At 46.5% G+C, this 22,764-nt stretch overlaps 1 protein-coding gene and 1 long non-coding RNA gene across 2 annotated transcripts in view; both read right to left on the reverse strand.

Annotated features, from left to right (window-relative positions):
* The window catches only part of LOC144324932 (uncharacterized), a 60,606-nt gene that overhangs the window by 28,981 nt on the left and 8,861 nt on the right, over positions 1-22,764 (reverse strand). The window lies entirely within an intron of this gene.
* LOC144324992 (uncharacterized) lies at positions 50-17,530 on the reverse strand. The gene is made up of 2 exons (XR_013390294.1): positions 17,154-17,530; positions 50-181 (listed from the first exon to the last, which is right to left on the reverse strand). It is a non-coding gene; the product is annotated as an uncharacterized LOC144324992 (long non-coding RNA).

The raw sequence follows: 22,764 nt of genomic DNA on the forward strand, positions 1-22,764 counted from the left end.
GTACTCTTTGTTCTTTCATGTGAAGTGAAGCTATCCCTCCTAACGAAGCTCTTTCTTTGATGGGAGGTGGACTGGGAGCTCTGACGGATGTTCTCTCCACACTCTGAATATTTATATGACTTCTCTGCTATGTGGATTCTGTTCTGGTCCCCCTTGTTCTTCTCTTCCAATTCTTCACCATCTGCAATGAAAAGAGAAGCTAATTAGAGGCTCGGAAAGAAATGGCGCTCCAGATTATTGAACAAAGTCCGTCCCCCCCGCGAGACTTGAGAGTGCTCTGTTTCAGCCACAAGCAGACATCCTTGGAGTCTAACTTAATGTCATTGTCGATGTGTGGCATCTTTGACCCCCCCCAGCAGTTCTGCATGCCTGCGGGGCACCTGACTCTTGAAACCGGTGGGGCCACACTGCCAGCATACTGTGACAGGGGCGCAGATCACACAGAAGCATCAAATCCTGACCCCTCCCCCAGCAATGCACTGCCATGTTAGTGTAAGTCATGCAAACTCTGCATCGCTGTCCTGGACCCAAACCCCACTCAGAGCGAAGGGGACATGGTTCACATCCATTATTGAACAAAGTTAATAAATGCTTGTGACAGAGGAAGAACTGGAGAGAGTTAGGTGTGAGGCCTTACTATAGTTTTCACTGCCTTTGTTGATTTGTATTAACTGACATATTGCTTGGCTTTAATCTGGGATAGATTTTGTTTGGCTCAATCCTGGAATCCACTCCATCTCCGAGGTCAGTCAAATGCAGACAGAAACCAAAACAACAGACCTCACTGAAGTTATTTCAACTTCCCTAAAAGCTCTGAAGCCAATATTTAAGAAGGCCTGGGAGGTTTAGACAAGTCTGGTCCATGTTTAAAAAGGCATGACTACATGGAGAACATTCACAGAGGAAAGAGTTGATATCCTTCCATTCAGGGTTCACAGTGGGGATGTTAGAATCCCAGACGCTGTTGGTCTCCCTCCAAACAGTGGAGGTTAGGCAGGCAGGTGGAGGAGCCTGAAAAGGTGCTCCCCTTCTCCATCTCCATCCGCCTGCCTGCCTCCCCCCACCCCCAAACTGAGCAAGCCCTAATACCTCTCCAGCTCCATCCATCCATGTCCACATCTCCACTCCCCTGGAACTCACCAGATCTCTTTGAGATCCCTGGGACGGAACGCTCAGAGGTTGTGGGGAGGGATGCGGGAGACAACCTGACCAGGTCAACTGTCCATCTTCCTCCTTCCATCCTCGCTAGCTTTGCAGGATCCGTCTCTTTCATCCTTCTGATGAGTCGAGGAGCCTGGAAGAGAGGAAGAAGCAAAGGGAACCTCAGAGGCCCTGCAGGGATTCTCCTGCCCTAGATATTCTCCTGCCCCTGGAGAAGCACAAATGGGGCAGCCCCTTTCCAACAGAAGCCCCTTTTCTAAACATCTCCAGTGGTTCCAATTTCACCTGGTTGCTCCTCACTCCACTTCCTAAGGCTGGCATGGCCTGCACAGTAGTGACCAGCGAGTAGATCCCATTTCACACTCTTTGAGCTCTCTCACTGCAAGCCAGGCAGATGTTGTGGTCCTATTTGCCTCTGTCAGGGGTTGCCTGGGGACCAAATCTGTATGTGGAAGCAGAGGAGCTGGTGATGCCACATTTCTGAAATATTATGAGATGAATACACCACTCCCCCTTAAATATTGTGTGTGTTTATACACGATTTTCGCAAGTCTCCAATCTCAAAATGTGGCCCCCACCCTGGCATGGAAGCCATCAAAGTCTGATCTTCCACATGTCCTAAATCTGTGGTGTTCTTAAGAACACCAGGCATGTATTGTTGTTTTTGCAGAGTCCTGAACACAGCGGAAGGATGAGCAGTACATGCCACATGCTTAACTTTACTTTATTTATGAAGTGAGAAGTGAGGAGATTTCACCTCTCCCATATCCAAGAATCTCCTGAGGAGATCTGCTGATTCTCCAGAGAGGAGGAGGCGTGTTCTGCTATCTACTTATTCTACTCCATCAAGGAGTCATTCAGTCAGTCAGTGTGTCGGAGAGAGAGAGAGACTGATTTTTACAGATCGTGTGTAGAGATAAGGTTGCCGCTAAGAGCAGCTGCAGACACTCAGTGTAGTGTAGCATTCTTTATGCTTAGAGAACCCATTAAGCTCTGTATATAGTTGTATAGTAGTTGTAGATAGAATAAAGAAGATATTCTACAGAGGTGCTCTCCGAGTCATTTATATACTCTGCTAGACTCTGCTATACTCTGCTGTGCTAAGCTGTGAGTCCACAGCACTTTGACCTGTTCCTGTCCAGAAGGTGGTCTCTGGAAGTGCTACCCAGCTCGCCTAGCCCAGTCGGGGCTGAAGTGTATGAGTCCAGTTGGTGGCACTGGCTCAAGGGCGATGCTGACAAGAAGGAGTCTTTTATCCTTACAGATGGGTAGCCGTGTTGGTCTGCCATAGTCAAAACAAAAAAAATTCCTTCCAGTAGCACCTTAAAGACCAACTAAGTTAGTTCTTGGTATGAGCTTTCGTGTGCATGCACAAGTGTGCATGCACACGAAAGCTCATACCAAGAACTAACTTAGTTGGTCTTTAAGGTGCTACTGGAAGGAATTTTTTTTGTTTTTTCTTTTATCCTTGTTTAGCATTTCCTGAGGATAGATCTGAAATTTGCTTTCACATTAGTTCGTCTACTTGTTTAGTCTAAATAGGGGAGAGACATGTTTTGTTGCATCTGGGACAGAGGAAGTGGTCCGGTTGTGCTGCTGCAGATGCAGAAGGGCTTGTCTTCTCTCTGTGCTCCTCCCATTTGCAGATGTTCCCGTCTGGCTACAGCCTCTGTTAACAAATGTGACTTATCCCTCAATCTGAAGGGGGTTTCTTTGCATGCCCAGTTTTCCTTGACCCAAAGCCCCCTCCCCAAAAGGATCCAAGGGAAGAAGAGAGCTGCAGACCTCATGCAAACTCACCCCCTCCCTGGCTTGGCAGAGAGAAGGGGGGACCCTCTGCTTCCTGACTTGGAGGTCTCTCCCCATCAGGCATGATCTGGACCTCCATGCACCCTCCCTGCACCCCTGGGACCCCCTTCTTCCCAGGACACTCTAAGGGGGACAAGAGAGGAGACTCACCAGATTCAAGGAGGGACACCGAGGAAGCTTTTGCAAAGGAGAAGAAAGCAATCTCCTCTCTGCCTGTAAGAAGGGATATGGAGGGAGGGAATTTAGCCATGAAGGAGCTTGCCTTCTCCTGCCCTCCACCTCTGTCACCAAACCGTGGTAACTTTGTTGTTTTGAAATCAGGAGAGACAAGTGATATTCCGCATGCTATAGGACTTTCAGTGAGACAAAGTTACCACGGTTTGGTGACCTAAATGGCGTCACGAACAGGATGGAGACAGTAACTCAAATATCAGCAGACACTTATTACTCAGTCTTGGATTTGGCAAACTGTTTTTTTGCAATACCTTTGACCAAAGACAGTAGAGCTAGATTTGCTTTTAATTTGGGAGGGAAACAATACACGTTCACCCGATTGCCCCAGGGATTTCACAATGCCCCAGCAATAGCACATTCTTGTGTAACAAAGATGTTAGATGATCTGGGGCCTGAAGATAGACCCCATGAGACTTCTTATGTAGATGACATTCTGGTGGTGGCTAAAACCATGGAAGAGATAGAAGAAAGAACCAGGAGAGTGCTGGAATTAATAAGAGACACTGGGTTTAAAGTAAACCTGGAAAAGGCTCAGATTGCAAAACAACAGGTAAAACATTTGGGAATTTGCCTAGAAAGTGGAGGCAGAGTAATTGAGGAAAACTGAATAAAAAGCTTGTGTAATATAGATGATCCCAAAAATCTAAAGGAATTAAGGATGTTGCTTGGAGCTTTTGGATTTGTGTGATCCCATGTTCCAGCTTATGCACAGTTAACTACAGTGGTACCTCGGGTTAAGTACTTAATTCGTTCTGGAGGTCCGTTCTTAACCTGAAACTGTTCTTAACCTGAAACACCACTTTAGCTAATGGGGCCTCCTGCTGCTGCTGCACCACCGGAGCACGATTTCTGTTCTCATCCTGAAGCAAAGTTCTTAACCTGAAGCACTATTTCTGGGTTAGCGGAGTCTGTAACCTGAAGCCTATGTAACCTGAAGCGCATGTAACCTGAGGTACCACTGTAAACCAATGTACCGGATGCTGAAAAAGTGAGTGGAATGGAAATGGGACGGGCAATGTCAAATTTTTTTTGGAAGAATTAAAATTGTGGGTAAAAAGAAGCATAAAACTTTGGCAGCCTTTGGAGGCTCGGTGTATGAAGCAGGAATGAGACAAACAGCTTGGGCATGGTTTAATCCCATACGGCACAAAGAGAAAATGGGATTAGTGGAAAATTCGTTTGGAGCACAAGAGGCTGAGGTTCAGGCTGTCTTAGAAGTTTTGATGTTCCTAAAAAAAATCTAAAAGGTGAGGGTGAGACATATATAGTAATGGGCAGTTGATATGTACATAGAGGAGTAACAGAATATTTGAATTTGGGGGCAAAAGGTGAATTTAAAAACACTGATAGAAATGAATTGAAAACACAAAGTACAGTGGAAACAGACATGGGAATTGTTAAAAGAAAATGAGAAGAAAAAAAATTTGCTTGGATAAAAGCATACCCCAAAGAAGTAACAAATTGGTTACAGGAAGGGAACCAATATGCAGATCAGCTAGTGAAGAAAACAAAACAAGAAGTAAAAACACTAAAAGAAAGGCAAGATCATACTGATCAGTACCAGCTTTTAAAAGATATACATGAGGCAGGACATGAAGGAATGGAAAAGGTGTTCCAACGGTCCCACGAATTTGTAGAATGGAAAGGGAAAAGGAAAAGGATAAGTGACATAGGGACCCCTGACCATTAGGTCCAGTCATGGCCGACTCTGGAGTTGCGGCGCTCACCTCGCTTTACTGGCCGAGGGAGCTGGCGTGCAGCTTCTGGGTCATGTGGCCAGCATGACTAAGCCGCTTCTGGCGAACCAGAGCAGCGCACAGAAACGCCGTTTACCTTCCCGCTGGAGCGGTACCTATTTATCTACTTGCACTTTGACGTGCTTTTGAACTGCTAGGTGGGCAGGAATAAGGGACATAGTGGATTCCTGTATACCAGGGGTCTGCAACCCGCGGCTCCGGAGCCGCATGTGGCTCTTTTACACCTTTGCCGCGGCTCCGGGGCGGATACTAGCGAGGGGAGGAGGCGTATTGTGCGCCCCGACACTCCCCACTGTGGTGGGTGCTGTACTGGCTGTGACGTCGCATGGGGGCGGTGCGTGCGTTAGTCACGCACTGTCCCGACGTCACCTTCCCGCCCGCTGTCAGATCGCGGCTCTGGAGATATATTTGTTTTAAATGTCGCAATGGTTTTGTGGCTCCCAGTTTTTTTTTTCCTTCGGAAACGGGTCCAAGTGGCTCTTTTTGTCTTAAAGGTTGCAGACCCCTGCTGTATACCATGCAATTTAGTGAAAAGGGAGTACGAAAAACAGGAAGAAATATTATTACCAGTGAAGGAAGAAAGGCCTTGGGGAATAATATATATGGATTATATTGATAAGTTGCCAAAAACAAAGGAAGGGTATCAGTATTTATTAACCGCAACTGATCATTACAGTGGGTGGGTGGAGGCATTTCCTACGAAAAATAATGGAGCTAAGGTAACAGTAAGAAAATTGTTTTCTGAAATGTTTGCAAGGGTAGGAGTACCTAGTGTGATCAGTTCAGACCGAGGTTCAGCTTTCATTAGTAAAGAGATGGAAGAGATGGCGAAGGCCTTAGGAATTTCTTTCAGGCCACAGAGTTCAGGAAAAATTGAAAGGGTTAAATGAACGATTAAAAACATGCTAAGAAAAATGGTTAAAGCAACAGGCAAAGATTGGACAGAAAAATTGCCTCTGGTGTTAATGGCTATAAGAAGCAGTCCAGTGGGAAAATATGGGTACAGTCCATATGAGATTCTGAATGGAAACAGAATGAATTTAGGATTTCCTCATGAATTTGAAGAAAGTAGTGAGGAACAGTGGATGGAAATCCTGAAAGAAAGGGAAACGTATAGAGAACTTATAAAAGAAATGTTACAGCTGGAGGAACAGATTAAACCACAACTCAGTAATGAAATGATACCCATTGGAAGTGAAGTATTTACATTTGGGACCAAAAGAGCCTTGAGACCAAAGTGGAAAGGTCCATTTGTGGTCATGGATTCTATTTACCCTGTAAGTTGTTTGATCAACATGGGAGAAAAACAGAAATGGGTACACCGGAATCAGATAAAATTGTGGAAAGCCGCACAAGCGTAACTGTGCTTTATATTTACAGGAATGGAGTGGCTGATATATGCATTTGGAATTCTGTTATTTTTATTGATCCTTGGACTACTGTATCAGTGTGAAGGAGACAAGTATGGAATACTTATACCCTACGCTGGAGCCGCAACCCCAGAGTCGGCCACGACTGGACCTAATGGTCAGGGGTCCCTTTACTTTTACCTTTACGCTGGACAAACAACAGGAAGAAATTGAGTTAAAAAAAATTTTGAACAAGAAAATGTACTCATGAGGAGCCTGCCGACATTGTGGATGGCCCACAACTAGCCTCGAGCCTGTGTATGAAGGAACAGATGGAACAGACTATTGAGTCCCTGCAAAAAACTTCCCCTGAATTATCCCAGCCACCAGCCCAGTTAAATAAGGACCGAGAGGTACTGGAACTGCTAATTTGCCAGACTGAGCTGATAACACATACCATCACCAACTTATACAAAAGGCTGGATGGGATCGAAAAGAAGCTTGAAAAAGTTTTTGGCTTGTTCTGTTGCCCCCCCCCCCTCACTTCCTCAGCTTAACAATACTGCAAACTCCGCTCACCCCTGCCCAAGTGTGCAGGCCAACCTTGCACAAAAACAAGTGAGATGCCTGCCCAACCAAGTACAAAACTTAAGTCTGCAACTTCAGATCAGCAAACTTGCAGTACTGGTGGGAAGCCACCCCTTGAACTATAACAAATGGGTGGATAAACACTCGGTCGCAAATTCCCTGACCCAACTGCTGGGGCAGACACTACGCCCCGCAGATATCGTGGACATCTCATGGCTGCCTTCTGGACCTTATATGAGACGTATGGTTATTAACTTTAGATCTGCCCATTTCGTTGCAAAGATTCTAAAATTAAGAAACCGTACAAGAAAATGGCACATTTTTTTCACAAGGGTATTCACTAATCTGACCCGTACACCACTATGCACCAGGATAGGCGCTGTCTGTGTCGATGCTGGGCCTGTGCGCCATAAAGAACAAACAGACGGGGGAATGGAGCCGGGGACCCCAAACAAGGGCAAATCTATTACCCCACAGGGAGTGGCAAGCCTGCCCGCAAATGACTTAATTGATTTCCTACACCCCCCGCTTGGTACCTTGGTCTCTACGTGCAACGAGCCTGACATTGGACTATCCAAGCAAGACCAGTCTGAAATGCTCTCGCCCTCATATGCCTCGATGCCGGAATTGGAGGCTTCCATTATTCTAAGCCCAATACGCAACCAAGATCCACAGCATTTGTCAAATTTTGACCCGCTGGCAGTACCGACGCAAGATGCAGCTGTTGACCTGCTACCTGTACAGCCTATACGGGTCGGCAAAACCCTTGCTCTGCAAAAACCAGCTGAACATCATGATATTTGTAATGGTGCCATCGAAGATCCTCTGGGCCATATCAACCAATTGGCCCCTCAGTTAAAGCTAGCACACCTACCTAGGGACCAGCGACCTCAAACCTGGACCACCAAGCAGGGCAGAAAGAGGAGGAGCCCAACTTAGGAGCCTCAAACCACCGGAAAAGAGACTGACTGCCACTATTTCCACCATCACCCTATTTCCACATTCTATCTTGGAATGTGGCGGGATGGCTATCTAAGCAGGGCGATGTCGACCTTCTGGATTTTCTTACAAAATTTCAGATTATATGTCTACAGGAGACATGGTGTTTAGATCTCCATGTCCCTTCTTTACAGGGTTACGAAGCCTTTGTTACCCCCGCGATAAAACCAAATACCTGAGCCCGACCTAGTGGTGGTTTAGTCACTTTTATATCTACTAAGGTAAAGTGCAAGGCCCGGCAACAGCAGTGGGTGAAAAGTAACAATTTACAAATCTTACTTATTTCTAGCAGTGAAGGAGGAGATTTTCTCTGCTTTAATATATATATCCCTCCCATAGGCACCCCTTCCCAGTCGTCACAAATCTGGGAAGATTTAGAGCTATGTTTGGAGAAGGCTGAACTAGAACTCCCTGGCATGGATATCCTGCTGGCAGGTGACTTCAACGCCAGGATAGGAAACGACATTAATACGTACTGCTCTAAATCTCAGTTCCTGCCAGAGGCAGATTGGTTTATTCCCTGGTCCTCTGACGACAAGGTCTTGAATAAGGCAGGCATTACATTAATGGAGACTGCCTTCAAACATAATTTGTATAATTTGCATGGTACCCATATGGACAGGTCAGGGGGGTTCTTTTCTTTTCTTGGGCCTAGAGGTGCGAGCATTATTGATTATATCCTGGTCTCCCCAAAACTCTTGGAGAGGTCACAGGGCTTCAGGACTTTCAATAGAATTGAGAGTGATCATCTTCCTATATCAATTTCACTAATTCCCCGTGGTTTGGAGGATCCACAATACCGCAATCACTGTGCAGACCCACCTCCAACTCTGGCCCTTCGTAGGCGTAAATGGAACAGCGACCTGGATTTTAAAATCAAACAACACCTGCATTCATCAGACTTACTGGCCTTGAGAGACCAGTGTATCTTATCTAATTCTGACCCCTTTTCAATATTTCAGCAGGTCTCAGAGTTGCTCTTCTCACTACTTACGAACTCCAATCCTCCCAAACAACTAAACAACTCGAGGGCCTGGTTCGACAAAGACTGTAGGAATCTAAGATCTTTGCTTAGGAAATTACAAAATAAGGTAAAACAGGAAGGGACCCTGTCCTCAGTGGAAAACCTGCACAGGTGGCGTTCTCATTATAAAAATACTCTAAAATTTAAGAAATCCCTCTACAGAAAGGAACAATGGGAGGCACTTGACAAAGCGATCAAATTGCGGGACGACAAAAAATTCTGGGAAATAATTGCTCAGGGAGTTTCACCCAAAGGGAAAATTGTAACCAACAGTATTTCACCCAACTTATGGTACCAACATTTCTCCCGGCTATATACAGCTCCAAACACTTCTAAACCGAGCCAGTTCCCTCCTCTTAAAAACGATCTATTAATGGGCTGGGATCCTGTTACCGAATCAGAATGTTTACAGCTAATTAAAACACTCAAGAATGGCAAAGCTCCTGGTGAAAATATGATTCCTCCTGAGGTGTTTAAACTAAATGCCCAGTGGTGGGCTGCTTTCTTGGCCCAACTTTTTACGGTAATAAATGATACATGCAAAATCCCAGAAAACTGGAAACTGAGCCTGGTAGCCCCCATCTATAAGAAGGGAGACCCCCAAGACCCCTCAAACTATCGCCCCATAAGTCTCCTGGACATTGTGTATAAACTTTATACTCGTTACCTGCTAAATAAACTGGTTGACTGGGCTGACCACTCTAACTGGCTTAATCCGGAACAGGCAGGGTTTAGAAAGGGCCATAGTACAACAGGCCATTGTTTGGTACTACAGACAATGATAGATAAGTATACAAAGGTATATAAGAGCAAACTTTTTGTGGCTTTTGTAGATCTCACATCTGCTTTTGATTCAATCTGTAGGGACAAATTATGGCAAAAACTATATGAGACAGATATTGATAGACGACTTCTCAAAATACTTAGAGAGTTACATTCAAACACTACAGTTAAAATTAGAACTGGGATGTCAGGCAACTATACTGACCCACTGCCACTGGGGAAAGGGGTTAAACAGGGTTGTTTGTTAGCGCCGTTCCTCTTTAATTTCTATATAAATGACATTGTTCAACATATGGCAAAGTATAAGTTAGCAGCTCCCGCCCTGGAAGGCAAACACCTGAATATATTGCTATATGCTGATGACATGGCGGTCATGGCACTCACTCGAAGGGGCCTACACAGCATGCTGGAGGGGCTCGCAGCTTATTGTTCCCAAAACTCTCTAAAGATAAATTATGACAAAACAAAAATTGTGGTGTTTACTAGAGCTCGCCAGACATTCAGATGGTCTTTAGATGAACACATAATTGAACAGAGACTTTCTTTTAAATATCTTGGTATCACTTTCCAAGCTACATCTAGCTGGCTTGCCCACTTCAAGACTGTAGCCCTCCTAACACGTAGGACAATTGGTGCTCTGCTCAGCTTTTTTTATTTGAGGGGAGGGCAACTGGTGACCCCGGCACTAAAAGCTTTTCTGGAAAAGTAATTCCCCAGATGTTATATGGAGTAGAACTCTGGGGATGGAATCAGAAGCTGCTAGAACGGCTTGAAATCTTCCAAAATTTCTATCTCAGAAGAATTCTAGGCCTCCCTCAGAGTACTCCGGCAGCCTTCCTAAGAGTGGAAGTAGGATTACCTTCTGTGTCTGCCAGGGCCCACTTAAGATTCCTGCGTTTTTTCACCAACCTCCCAGATGCCCCGAACACGTTATTGGCTAAACAAGCCTTTGTATCATTACAAAATAATATTACTTGGCGTAAAAATTTACTAGATATCCTATCCAGATACAATCTACCCGAGTTTAATACTCTCAAATTGTGGAGCCCTGATAAAGTTCGGGAATGGATTTTTGAAAAAGACGCCTTTTCGGACTTCATAAAGATAAAAAACTCTGGGTTTTCCTACTGGTTTCCCGGTGTAAAAGCAGTCAAAATCTGTGCCAACTACTTGGTGGAGATCACTGATCCCACCCTTCGGAGAGCTTTCACTATGGCACGGTTTCAAACATTGCCAACTGCATATCTGACCGGTAGATTCACAAAAACACCAGTAGAACATCGTTTATGTCCTTGCCCTATGAAAATTAAAGAGGATCTTACACATTACCTCCTCTATTGCCCCATTTACTCGGGCTTTAGAGACGCATTGCTGCAAATCATACCCAACTCTATAATCAATCCTGAAGATAGAGTAAAAATTTTGTTAGTAGATGCAAACCCACGTATTACCCATGTGGTAGCGGTTTTTGTGATGAAGGCCATGAAAGCCAGGGAAAGATTTATGGATGACAATGTAAAGACCCTCTCATCGTCTGTCTAACTCGTTGCTTGCTTTTTTTTCTCTTTCTATTTTGTGGGTTGAAGGTTTTGTTGGCATAGTATGTAATGAATTTTAATATTTTTAATTATTGTTGTGTCGATGTTTGTGTACAGGCATGGTCCTCACAATAAACGGATTTGTTGTTGTTGTTAAAAAAAAAATGTTATGGGCGGGCCCACACGCGTAGAACCTTTAAAAGTGATTGGAACCTTAAAGGAAGCCAAAATGATTTCAAATTCACACTGCAGCGGAAGGATAATAGGACTATTCCTATTAATAAGCATGGTAGGCTGGTGTCCATTTGTGGAAGAAAACGAAACTTATGTGAATAAGAAATGTGAATGCATTATAGTTCTAGAAGATGACCAACAGGACAATGTAACTTTTTGGTACAATAAAACACAAAAGCTTGTGGAGCAGGGTGTAGGTCTAACAATACAGCCATGTTCACAATACATAAGTGAATTGACATTGTCCGAAGACCAGCTTTGTGGTTTAACTGGATAAAAAGTTTTAGTATAATTTGGATGCCAACTGGATAAAAAGTTTTAGTAATTTAATAAAAAGGTATGAAAAATATGAGAACCCAGAGACTATAGAAACCCGGTTACTGGATGGAAACCTCATAATGGTGACCCCCCCCCCCCACAGTACAGCGGTACCTCAGGTTAAGTACTTAATTCGTTCCGGAGGTCCGTACTTAACCTGAAACTGTTCTTAACCTGAAGCACCACTTTAGCTAATGGGGCCTCCCGCTGCTGCCGCGCTGCCACTGCACGATTTCTGTTCTCATCCTGAAGCGAAGTTCTTAACCTGAGGTATTATTTCTGGGTTAGTGGAGTCTGTAACCTGAAACGTATGTAACCCGAGGTACCACTGTAGAAGTAGCAACTTTAAGAAAGATAGAGTTGGGAAATAAAACAGATAAAGAACCAGTTGTGAAGGTTCTGGTTTCTAAACAATGAAATCATAGCCTACCAGGATGGGAAAGACCACAGTATAAACGCGCATTTATACATTCTAGATCTAATTGTACCAACTACAGTTTAATTGCAATGCAAACGGTTTCATGGAATTCTGGCGGGGTAGGAGTCAGCTCATTTCGATTGGCAACCCTGCGGAATCATCCTATCCCTATTTGGAAAGGAGAAATATGGGTAGCATGGGCTGTATAAGCAATTTTGGAGGAGCTAGACCTGAATTGTGGGAAGTTTGGCTCAACGAAAATATAATTAATTGTACTGGTAAATGCATTGTTAAATTTAATTGTAGCATACATATACAAATGATCCTGATGCAAGGAATGTTGAAAAATAACACGGAAGGAAAATGTAAAGATCCCAATACTAACAAAGCACAAAAATTAGGGTATGCAATGTTTCAGATAGCCAATGTAACCAAGGGGATTCGGGGAAACCCCCCATCAATTATGAAACTATGGCATAAACCAGAGGAAGCCATAGTTAACCCAAAACTGCACAAGTGGAACATTAAATTAAATTTAACATTTTTCAATGTGTCCAAATATAAACCAAATTGTGTAAAATATACCAACCCCTTGTTAAAACTTATTAACGGAAAAAGTGAAATTTGCAAAAAAAGTAAGAGAGATCCAATGGATACAATATTGAGGGGGGGGGGACTAGAACTGGGGTGGGTGCAGCAAACTCTTGGGACATAGAGAAGAATGCCAACAAATTGCCAACATTAGGAGGATTACAATGGAAAGTGTTAAAGATGATGGGGAATGGTTTTGATTCTAGCTATCGGTTGCATATGCTGTCAGCAACTTTGGCAGAACAAGTCTCTGAACATTTGAATAAAGCATTGTGGGCTATAACAGATTCCCAAAACCAAACTTTAGAAGAAGTATCAAACACTGTGTCATCTTTAACAATACAGATGCTGTTACAAGGATGGAAGACCAGACTGGCGTTTCTCCTTTGGGAAGGGATGGGCTGCCTGGTGACTCCCAAGGCTATGGGCTTGCTTTCTAGTAGCAGCAGCAGAGGGAGAGGGCTCTGGGTGGCAGGTCTGCAAACTTTTACCTCTCGGATTCCCTCTTGGATTCCCCATCCTGAACATCCTTGAAAGCTTGCTCTGGGATCCGAGAGGGGAAAGTTTGCAGGCATGTGTGGCGTTCGTACGGAGCCCCCGGTCGTCTCACAGACTATTGACCCGTACACCACTAATCCGCTGCCACCAACCAGGTCCTCACTGGTAAAATCACTTAGTCTCAGCCAGCTTTTCAATTAATAAAGAAGAGTGTATTTTATTTCAGACACAAACAAAACTTTTACAGCATTCCAAACGTTGTTGCTCTTTACTTTCTTAGTCTTCTTTTCCCCTCTCTATCTCTTCTATCTCTTCTAAGCGAAAGGAAAGTCCAATGCTGTAAAGAAAAATATTGCATAGGAACCTGGAATGTAAGAACCATGAACCTGGGTAAGTTGGAGGTGGTCAAAAATGAGATGACAAGAATAAATATTGACATCCTGGGCATCAGTGAACTAAAATGGACGGGAATGGGCGAATTCAGTTCAGATGACCATCACATCTACTACTGTGGGCAAGAAACCCGTAAAAGAAATGGAGTGGCCCTCATAGTCAACAAAAGAGTGGCGAAAGCTGTACTGGGATGCAATCTCAAAAATGATAGAATGATCTCGATACGAATCCAAGGCAGACCTTTTAACATCACAGTAATCCAAGTTTATGCACCAACTACTGGTGCTGAAGAAACTGAAATTGACCAATTCTATGAAGACTTACAACACCTTATGGAAGTGACACCAAAGAAGGATGTTCTTCTCATTATAGGGGATTGGAATGCTAAAGTAGGGAGGCAAGAGATAAAAGGAACAACTGCCAAGTTTGGCCTTGGAGATCAAAATGCAGCAGGGCAAAGGCTAATAGAGTTCTGTCAAGAGAACAAGCTGGTCATCACAAACACGCTTTTCCAACAACACAAGAGACGACTCTACACATGGACATCACCAGATGGGCAGCATCGAAATCAGATTGATTATATTCTCTGCAGCCAAAGATGGAGAAGCTCTATACAGTCAGCAAAAACAAGACCCAGAGCTGACTGTGGCTCAGATCACCAGCTTCTTATAGCAAAATTCAAGCTTAAACTGAAGAAAGTAGGAAAAACCACTGGGCCGGTAAGATACAATCTAAGTCAAATCCCTTATGAATACACAGTGGAAGTGAGGAACAGGTTTAAGGATTTAGATTTGGTGGACAGAGTGCCTGAAGAACTATGGATGGAGGCTCGTAACATTGTACAGGAGGCAGCAACGAAAACCATCCCAATGAAAAGGAAATGCAAGAAAGCAAAGTGGCTGTCCAACGAGGCCTTACAAATAGCGGAGGAGAGAAGGCAAGCAAAATGCAAGGGAGATAGTGAAAGATACAGGAAATTGAATGCAGATTTCCAAAGAATAGCAAGGAGAGACAAGAAGGCCTTCTTAAACGAGCAATGCAAACAAATAGAGGAAAACAACAGAATGGGAAGAACCAGAGATCTGTTCAAGAAAATTGGAGATATGAAAGGAACATTTCGTACAAAGATTACCATAATAAAGGACAAAAGTGGTAAGGACCTAACAGAAGCAGAAGACATCAAGAAGAGGTGGCAAGAATACACAGAGGAATTATACCAGAAAGATATGGATGTCTCGTACACCCCAGGTAGTGTGGTTGCTGACCTTGAGCCAGACATCCTGGAGAGTGAGGTCAAATGGGCCTTAGAAAGCACTGCAAATAACAAGGCCAGTGGAAGTGATGGTATTCCAGCTGAACTATTTAAAATTTTAAAAGATGATGCTGTTAAGGTGCTACATTCAATATGCCAGCAAATTTGGAAAACTCAGCAGTGGCCAGAAGATTGGAGAAGATCAGTCTACATCCCAGTCCCAAAGAAGGGCAGTGCCAAAGAATGCTCCAACTACCGCACAATTGCACTCATTTCACACGCTAGCAAGGTTATGCTTAAAATTCTACAAGGAAGGCTCAAGCAGTATGTGGACCGAGAACTCCCAGAAGTGCAAGCTGGATTTAGAAGAGGCAGAGGAACCAGAGACCAAATTGCAAACATGCGCTGGATTATGGAGAAAGCTAGAGAGTTCCAGAAAGACATCTACTTCTGCTTCATTGACTATGCAAAAGCCTTTGACTGTGTCGACCACACCAAACTATGGCAAGTTCTTAAAGAAATGGGAGTGCCTGATCACCTCATCTGTCTCCTGAGAAATCTCTATGTGGGACAAGAAGCTACAGTTAGAACTGGATATGGAACAACTGACTGGTTCAAAATTGGGAAAGGAGTACGACAAGGCTGTATTTTGTCTCCCTGCTTATTTAATTTATATGCAGAATACATCATGCGAAAGGCTGGGCTGGATGAATCCCAAAGCTGGAATTAAGATTGCCGGAAGAAATATCAACAACCTCAGATATGCAGATGACACAACCTTGATGGCAGAAAGTGAGGAGGAATTAAAGAACCTTTTAATGAGGGTGAAAGAGGAGAGCACAAAATATGGTCTGAAGCTCAACATCAAAAAAACGAAGATCATGGCCACTGGTCCCATCACCGCCTGGCAAATAGAAGGGGAAGAAATGGAGGCAGTGACAGATTTTACTTTCTTGGGCTCCATGATCACTGCAGATGGTGACAGCAGCCACGAAATTAAAAGACGCCTGCTTCTTGGGAGAAGGGCAATGACAGGCCTAAGCATCTTGAGAAGTAGAGACGTCACCTTGCCAACAAAGGTCCGTATAGTTAAAGCCATGGTTTTCCCAGTAGTGATGTATGGAAGTGAGAGCTGGACCATAAAGAAGGCTGATCGCCGAAGAATTGATGCTTTTGAATTATGGTGCTGGAGGAGACTCTTGAGAGTCCCATGGACTGCAAGAAGATCAAATGCATCCATTCTGAAGGAAATCAGACCTGAGTGCTCACTGGAAGGACAGATCGTGAAGCTGAGGCTCCAGTACTTTGGCCACCTCATGAGAAGAGAAGACTCCCTGGAGAAGACACTGATGCTGGGAAAGATGGAGGGCACAAGGAGAAGGGGGCGACAGAGGACGAGATGGTTGGATAGTGTTTTTGAGGTTACCAGCTTGAGTTTGACCAAACTGCGGGAAGTAGTGGAGGACAGAGGTGCCTGGCGTGCTCTGGTCCATGGGGTCACGAAGAGTCGGACACGACTAAACAACAACAAGAACAATCTCTTCTACCTCCCCTCAAGAACCCATGGCCCTAACTGTCTCTCTATTACGAAAACCCACCAACAACTCCCAACCAACTCCTCCCAGAACTGGTTTTATAAACCCACTGACTCCACCCCCCTGGGTCCTGTCTGTGCAACTTATTTAACTATTTTCCCTCCGGCACTCTCTCATATATGTTAACGTCACAACCTGCCACCCAGAGCCCACTCCCTCTCCCCCTTGCATTGCCTCATCCCCTTCAGGACAAGACCTTGGAGTCCTTAAAGCCGCTTTGCATCCTCTCCTCTTCTCCACGGAGAGCAGCGGCCCAGGAGAAGCACCTGCCCAGAGAGACCTGAGCTGATCTGGAGGAGGATCTGGCAGGGGGAATGGCTCTGCCGGGAGCAAAGGAGGGCCTGGCAGGGGCTCCCCCATTGCAAGGGGGATTCTGGGCATGCCCTTACCCCCCCGACCCCTCCCTCCCTCCCAAAGAGGAAGCAGCGCCTGGATGCAAAGGAAGAGCAGAGCTGCAGACCTCGCCCCCTCCCTGGGAGCAGGACCCTCTTCTCCCAGACTTGGGGGGGGGGGGTCTCCCCCTGCAATTCAGAAGCAGAACACACACCCCCTGCAGCCCTGGGACCCCCTTCTCCCATGGGCACCCCAAGGGGGAAGAGAGAGGAGGCTCACCGGATTATTCCCAGAAGGGAAACCGAGGCAGCTCGTGGAGGAGACCAGAGATGCCGGAAGAGACTGGGCACGGGGGTGGGGGGTGGGGGAGGAATCTGCTCTGGAGGACCTGCCCCCTGCTGTCTCTACTTCCTGTCCTCTCTAGGACCCCAGCTCTGTAGAACCCTTCGCAAGCTGAGCACAGCCGGCTCTCCGCTCCCCCTCCCTCCCCGAATCGGATGGTCCGGGGCATGTGCAGAGTTCTCTGTGATTCTCGGCTCAGAGGCCATCGAGGCAGCAGCCTCGTGCCCTGGCCCCAGATGGGTGGGGTATAAAGAATAAACTCAAATTCTTCGTCTTCTTCACCTGCTCACTAGCAGGCTGAAAGTCTGTTGCAATATTAGGAGGGCACTTGAAAGAGACGCCTGTCCCTTTGGAGCAAGTGGCTCCGTTGGTAAAGCGGGAGACTGGATCCCAGGGTCGCGGGTTCGAGCCCCACGTGAGGCAAAAGATTCCTCCCTTGCAGGGGGTTGGACTGGATGACCCTCGGGGTCCCTTCCAACTCGACAATTCGAGGAGGAGGCGGCGGGGAGATCGCCCCCTTTGTCGTAATTACTCCCCTTGCAACCCGGGGGGGGGGGAGGCAGAAACTCAGCCGGTGCAGCTCCTTTCCTTGCAGGGAGAGGAAGGGGCTGGCGGGGGAAGCTTCTCCGGTGGGATTTTTGAGTTGCTGGGTAGCTAAGATTCCTGCATTGCGGGGGGTGGGACTAGATGTCCTTCGGGATCCAACCTACAGTTGTTTACTATTATTATTTTCAAACTATTTTTCCTTTTTAAAAGATCAGTGTAATTTAACAACACTAATAATAATAATAATAATAATAATAATAATAATAACTACTATATAATTATAAGAGTTAACAATTCCAATTCCATATATACTTCTCTAATGTCTAGGTGATATTATTATCCCAAAACATATATGTTGATTCTTAACCTACTGTATTTGGTATACAGTAAATGCATTCCAACCCTACAACTCTTTCTGATTATTTTATAATGGCCCTCTAGCAGATCCCACTGCAAGCCTTCAATTAATTAAAGTCACATTATGTCCTTGCTAATGGCCCCCAATTAAATATAGTGGATCCACCTCATGGTTTGCCCATTAAATGAATTTCTGCCATTGACCACGGCCTCTCTTGTGTGAGGGAAAACTTGGTGATTTAGAGTCTTGGGCCGAAGCTGAACAAAGAAGAAAAGTTTCATTTACCAAGAAAAGGTTGGTGTCGGGAGACAGGTTCTTTCAGGCAGAAGTCAACTTCTTGCTTCAACTTTGAGGAAGTCACGGAATTAAACGCAGAGGGGGGCCATGCGCAAGAGCTTTTCTCAGGAGACCAGGGCCCTGCGGGATCTGATTTCTTTCCACAGGGCTTGTAAGACAGAGTTGGCTTGGAATCAGTTTGATTCTCTCCCCCTCTTTCTTTTTCCTTTCTCCTCCTGTGAAAATCTTAATCTTTTAAATTTTATTTTTATCAACTTGTTTTTATTATTGGTTGTTAGCCACCCTGGCTGGGGAGGGCAGGGTATCAATAAAAAATTATTATTATTAATATTATTATTATTCTCCAGCTCCATTTGCCAAAAAGCCGTTGCTCCACTTCAGGCAGATGTTCTGCTTTCCAGACATGGTGGTCCAATGCTTAACTCCATTTCTGCCCCTTCTTCCCTCTGGTTCCTTGACTGAGGTGTGACAGGTGTCACTCACCATTCAAGGCTCTGGACGCAGCCCCCCTTCCCTGGCGGATTCCCACTTGGGGGGTTCCTGAGCGAGGGGCCCTTTCCCTCCGCTCCCCCCCCTCTCTCAGCCCCTCCAGAGGGATTCCCAGTCACAGACCCAGGGGGTCCCCTTGTTCTGGGCTTGGGGGGGTCTTCTCCTCCTCAAATATCTCTCCCCCCCCCCCAGACTGGAAGGAGACCTCGCTTCCACCTGCCTCCCCACAGCTTCTCCCCTTGAACTCCCACCTGACTCCTCTCCCCAGACCCTCCTCTTCCTCTGGCCAGAGAGATTCTCCTCCCCACAGACCATCCCTCTCCCAATCCCCCCTTTCTCCCTCCCTCAGAAAGGGCTCCCTTCATTTTCCCGCCAAAAGTGCTGGCTCCTCCCCCGATGGCTTGGGAGCCAATCAGAGTGAGGCTCCAGCAGCCTCCTGGTGGGATTTCTGAGGGACTAAATGCGCTGACTGGCCTGGCTCTGCTGTCCATCACAGGCTCAAACAAGGGGGGCATCTGGCAGCTTCCTGATACTGATATCTATATATTATCTACGTTTGTCAATTACCTATGTATTTTAAACTTTTAGGGTTTAGGATAATTTAAAATGACTGTGTAGGGTGCCAGAGCTGCATAATTATTATTATTATTTATTATTTATACCCCGCCCATCTGGCTGGGCTTCCCCAGCCACTCTGGGCGGCTTCCAACAAAATATTAAAATACAGTAATGCATCAAACATTATAAGCTTCCCTAAAGAGGGCTGCCCTCAGATGTCTTCTAAAAGTCTGGTAGTTGTTTCCTAGCCACTACTGAGAAGGCCCCCTGCCTGGTTCCCTGTAACTTGGCTTCTTGCATTGAGGGAGCCCCCAGCGGACTTTTACTTGGAGGAGAGGCCCACGGATATGAATAAAGCCAAGTAATTATGAGGGCCAACCACACACACAAAATCTTAATGGTACACTCATTTTGACTCGGTGGAGTGGTGCCATCAATGGATAATTTAAAATGACTGTGCAGGGTGCCAGAGCCTCTCAGTAATAAATAATAAATAATAATAATAATAATTTTTTATTTATACCCCAATCGCTGGGGATCTCTCCTGCTCACCTCACCCTCCTTGCGCAGCGGTGCTGTCGGTCTTCACGCGTACGCTGTGCCTGGAGTCCTGCCTCGGGCGCCCGGCGGTCCTGCATTGTGGCTTCTCGGCGCCATCCTCAGCCTCCTCGGTGGAGTGGTGCCATCAGTTCCAGGGGGCCGGGAAGGTGGTGCTGGCTTACAACGGAGCCTCGCGGGGGTCTCCGTGGCAGAGCTGCTGCTGGACACCGAGGGCAGCAGCGCCTCCCTGCGCCTGCAGAGCGTGGCCATTTGCCACGAGGGCACCTACATCTGCACCTTCTACCTGCCCCACCTGCATGCCCAGCAGGTGCTCGAGATCAAGGTGGTGGATGTCTGAGTGATGGGGGCGGGGTCTCCCTCGCAGGGAGGGCAGAGGAAAGGGGAAAAGGGGTATCAGCTGCCCCCATTGAGCCAGCTTCCTTTATTCTCGCAGGGTCCAAATGCCGTCAAGAACCTAGGGATCCAGATAGACTGCTCCTGTGCCTGGAGGCTCCAAAAGAACATAGGGAGAGTGCTTAAACCTCGCAGTGGCCAAATAGCCCTGAGATAGCTGCCTTGCAGATGACCCTTAGGTGCCCTCCTATTCTATAGTTCTATGATTATAAGAACCTAGGATAGACTGTCTCTGCTCCAGGAAGCTCCATGGGAACAGACGAAGTGCCTGAGGCATCCAGTCCGGCCTCCTGTCCTTGCAGTGGCCAAATGCCCATAGGTAGTGCTTCCTGCCTCCTAAGGGGTTGGGCTGCATGACCCCTGGGGGTCCTTCCACCTTTGCCATTCAAGCAATCCAGGGAGACTGCCCCTGGACTGGGAGGCTCCATAAGAAGAGCTGGCTGCTGGACCAAGCCCTGTCCTGTCCCTGTTGTGTATTGAGTCAAAGGATTTTATATCTGTATTATTATTGTCTGTATTTGCATTAGGGTAAAGTAACTGCCTTTTGGTTTCAGAGGGTACAGCTACTATTGGTTCATTTAAACTGCTGTATTTGGATCCTCTGTCTTATTGGTTTCCTCCAAAAGGCAGGACTGTGATTGCCTGATATTGTTCCCTCCAAAATGTATCCTTTCTAGCTAGTCCCCTGTCCCTATAAATGTAGCTTTCCCCTCCTCAGTCTTCGGTCTTGTTTGCTGTAATAAAGAAGTGTTACTAGAGAACTGTCTCCAGCATATTATGTCAAGAGAGCTGAAATCACAAACCCCGGTGGGATCCGGAATGCTGAGGAGCGGTTAAACGCAGCCCTGCCTCAGACTCCGGATTACAGCTAAGAACAAGACTCACTGGCCAGCTGAGAAGACGACCCTGCCACAGGACAATGGAGAGTCCAAGGGTATTGGAGCCCTTCCAGCCATCAGAGCCCCACACGTGGGAAGACTACGTCGAACGCTTCGAGTTCTTCGCAGTGGCTCAGGGGATCACCGATGCCAGCAAAAGAAGGGCCACATTCCTGAGCTACTGTGGGCCTGAGACCTTCAAGCTGGCCAAGGCATTGCTTGCTCCAGCGAAGCTAAGTGAGACATCTCTCAAAGATATTCTTGCCTGCCTAACAAGCCATTTGGCGCCTACTGAGACCAAGATGGCCCGGCGGATGGAGTTTCATAAGAGGCAGCAGCGTGCTGGGGAGTCTGTATCTGCATTTCTAGCTGAACTGTGGAAGCTCGCTCAGCACTGCGACTTCCAAAATCTGGAAGAGACTCTCCTGGATCGGTTTATCGGTGGTCTGAGCAGCAGGAAAGCCAGAAGACGCATCGTGGCTAAAGAAGAGGTTACCCTTGCTTCAGCCTTGAAGGAGGCCACCGCCACGGAGAATTATGAAAGAGAGGAGCTTGATGCCAGTCGCAAGGCCCCTAAGCCACAGATAGAAGTTGTGCATGCCATGGACGAGCTAGAGGCTACTCCGAGCCAGAGCCCAGTCCGTGGGGTCGAGTCAGTGCATCAGGCCTGCACAGTGCACAAAGATCACTGAGGCAGGTGTCCAGGTTGTGGCGGAAACCATGAGCGGAAGAGTTGTCGTTTCTGGGATGCTATGTGCCGGACGTGCGGGAAGACAGGTCACATCGCCAGGGTCTGTAGATCGGCGGCGTTGGGAGCGACAGGAGCACCTAGACTGGAGCATCGCAGACCGCCCACAGCAACCCATTTTCTAAAGGACTGCCACTATGTAACGGAGATCAACGGGAGGGTCGTGCAGTTCCCAGCGCAAGGCAAGGCACACGTCAAGGTGAAGATTGAGGGTCAGCAGTGCGACATGGAGGTGGACTCCGGATCTGGATTCACTATCGTGTCGGACCAGACCGCGAGGACATTCTTCCCCAGGGGTAAGTTGCCCCCTCTGGAGCCCTTCCCGGCAACCTTGCAGTCATACTCAGCGGGCCGCATCCATGTTATGGGAATGTGTGCCGTGAGAGTTCAGTTCCGGGACAAACAGGCTTTTTGGTGACACTGCAGAGTTGGATGAGAGACAAACTGGTGATTGCGAAGGGCAGTCGCCCCAGTCTCCTGGGCACTGACTGGTTCCCCGCCCTGGGACTGAGTATATCAGGGCTTAATTCAATCCAAACCTGCCCTGAGATGAGCGAGGCATTATGCAAAGAGTTTGCTGGTCTCTTTAATGGAAAACTGGGTTGTTATAAAGGGGCCCCAGTTGACTTCGAGTTGGACCCTGGGGTGGCCCCAATCCGACTCAAACCAAGGCGAGTGCCATTTGCACTGCAACCCAAGATCGAAGCAGAGCTGGATAAA

This window comes from Podarcis muralis, chromosome 12, assembly GCF_964188315.1.
Source record: "Podarcis muralis chromosome 12, rPodMur119.hap1.1, whole genome shotgun sequence".
Lineage (NCBI taxonomy): Eukaryota > Metazoa > Chordata > Lepidosauria > Squamata > Lacertidae > Podarcis > Podarcis muralis.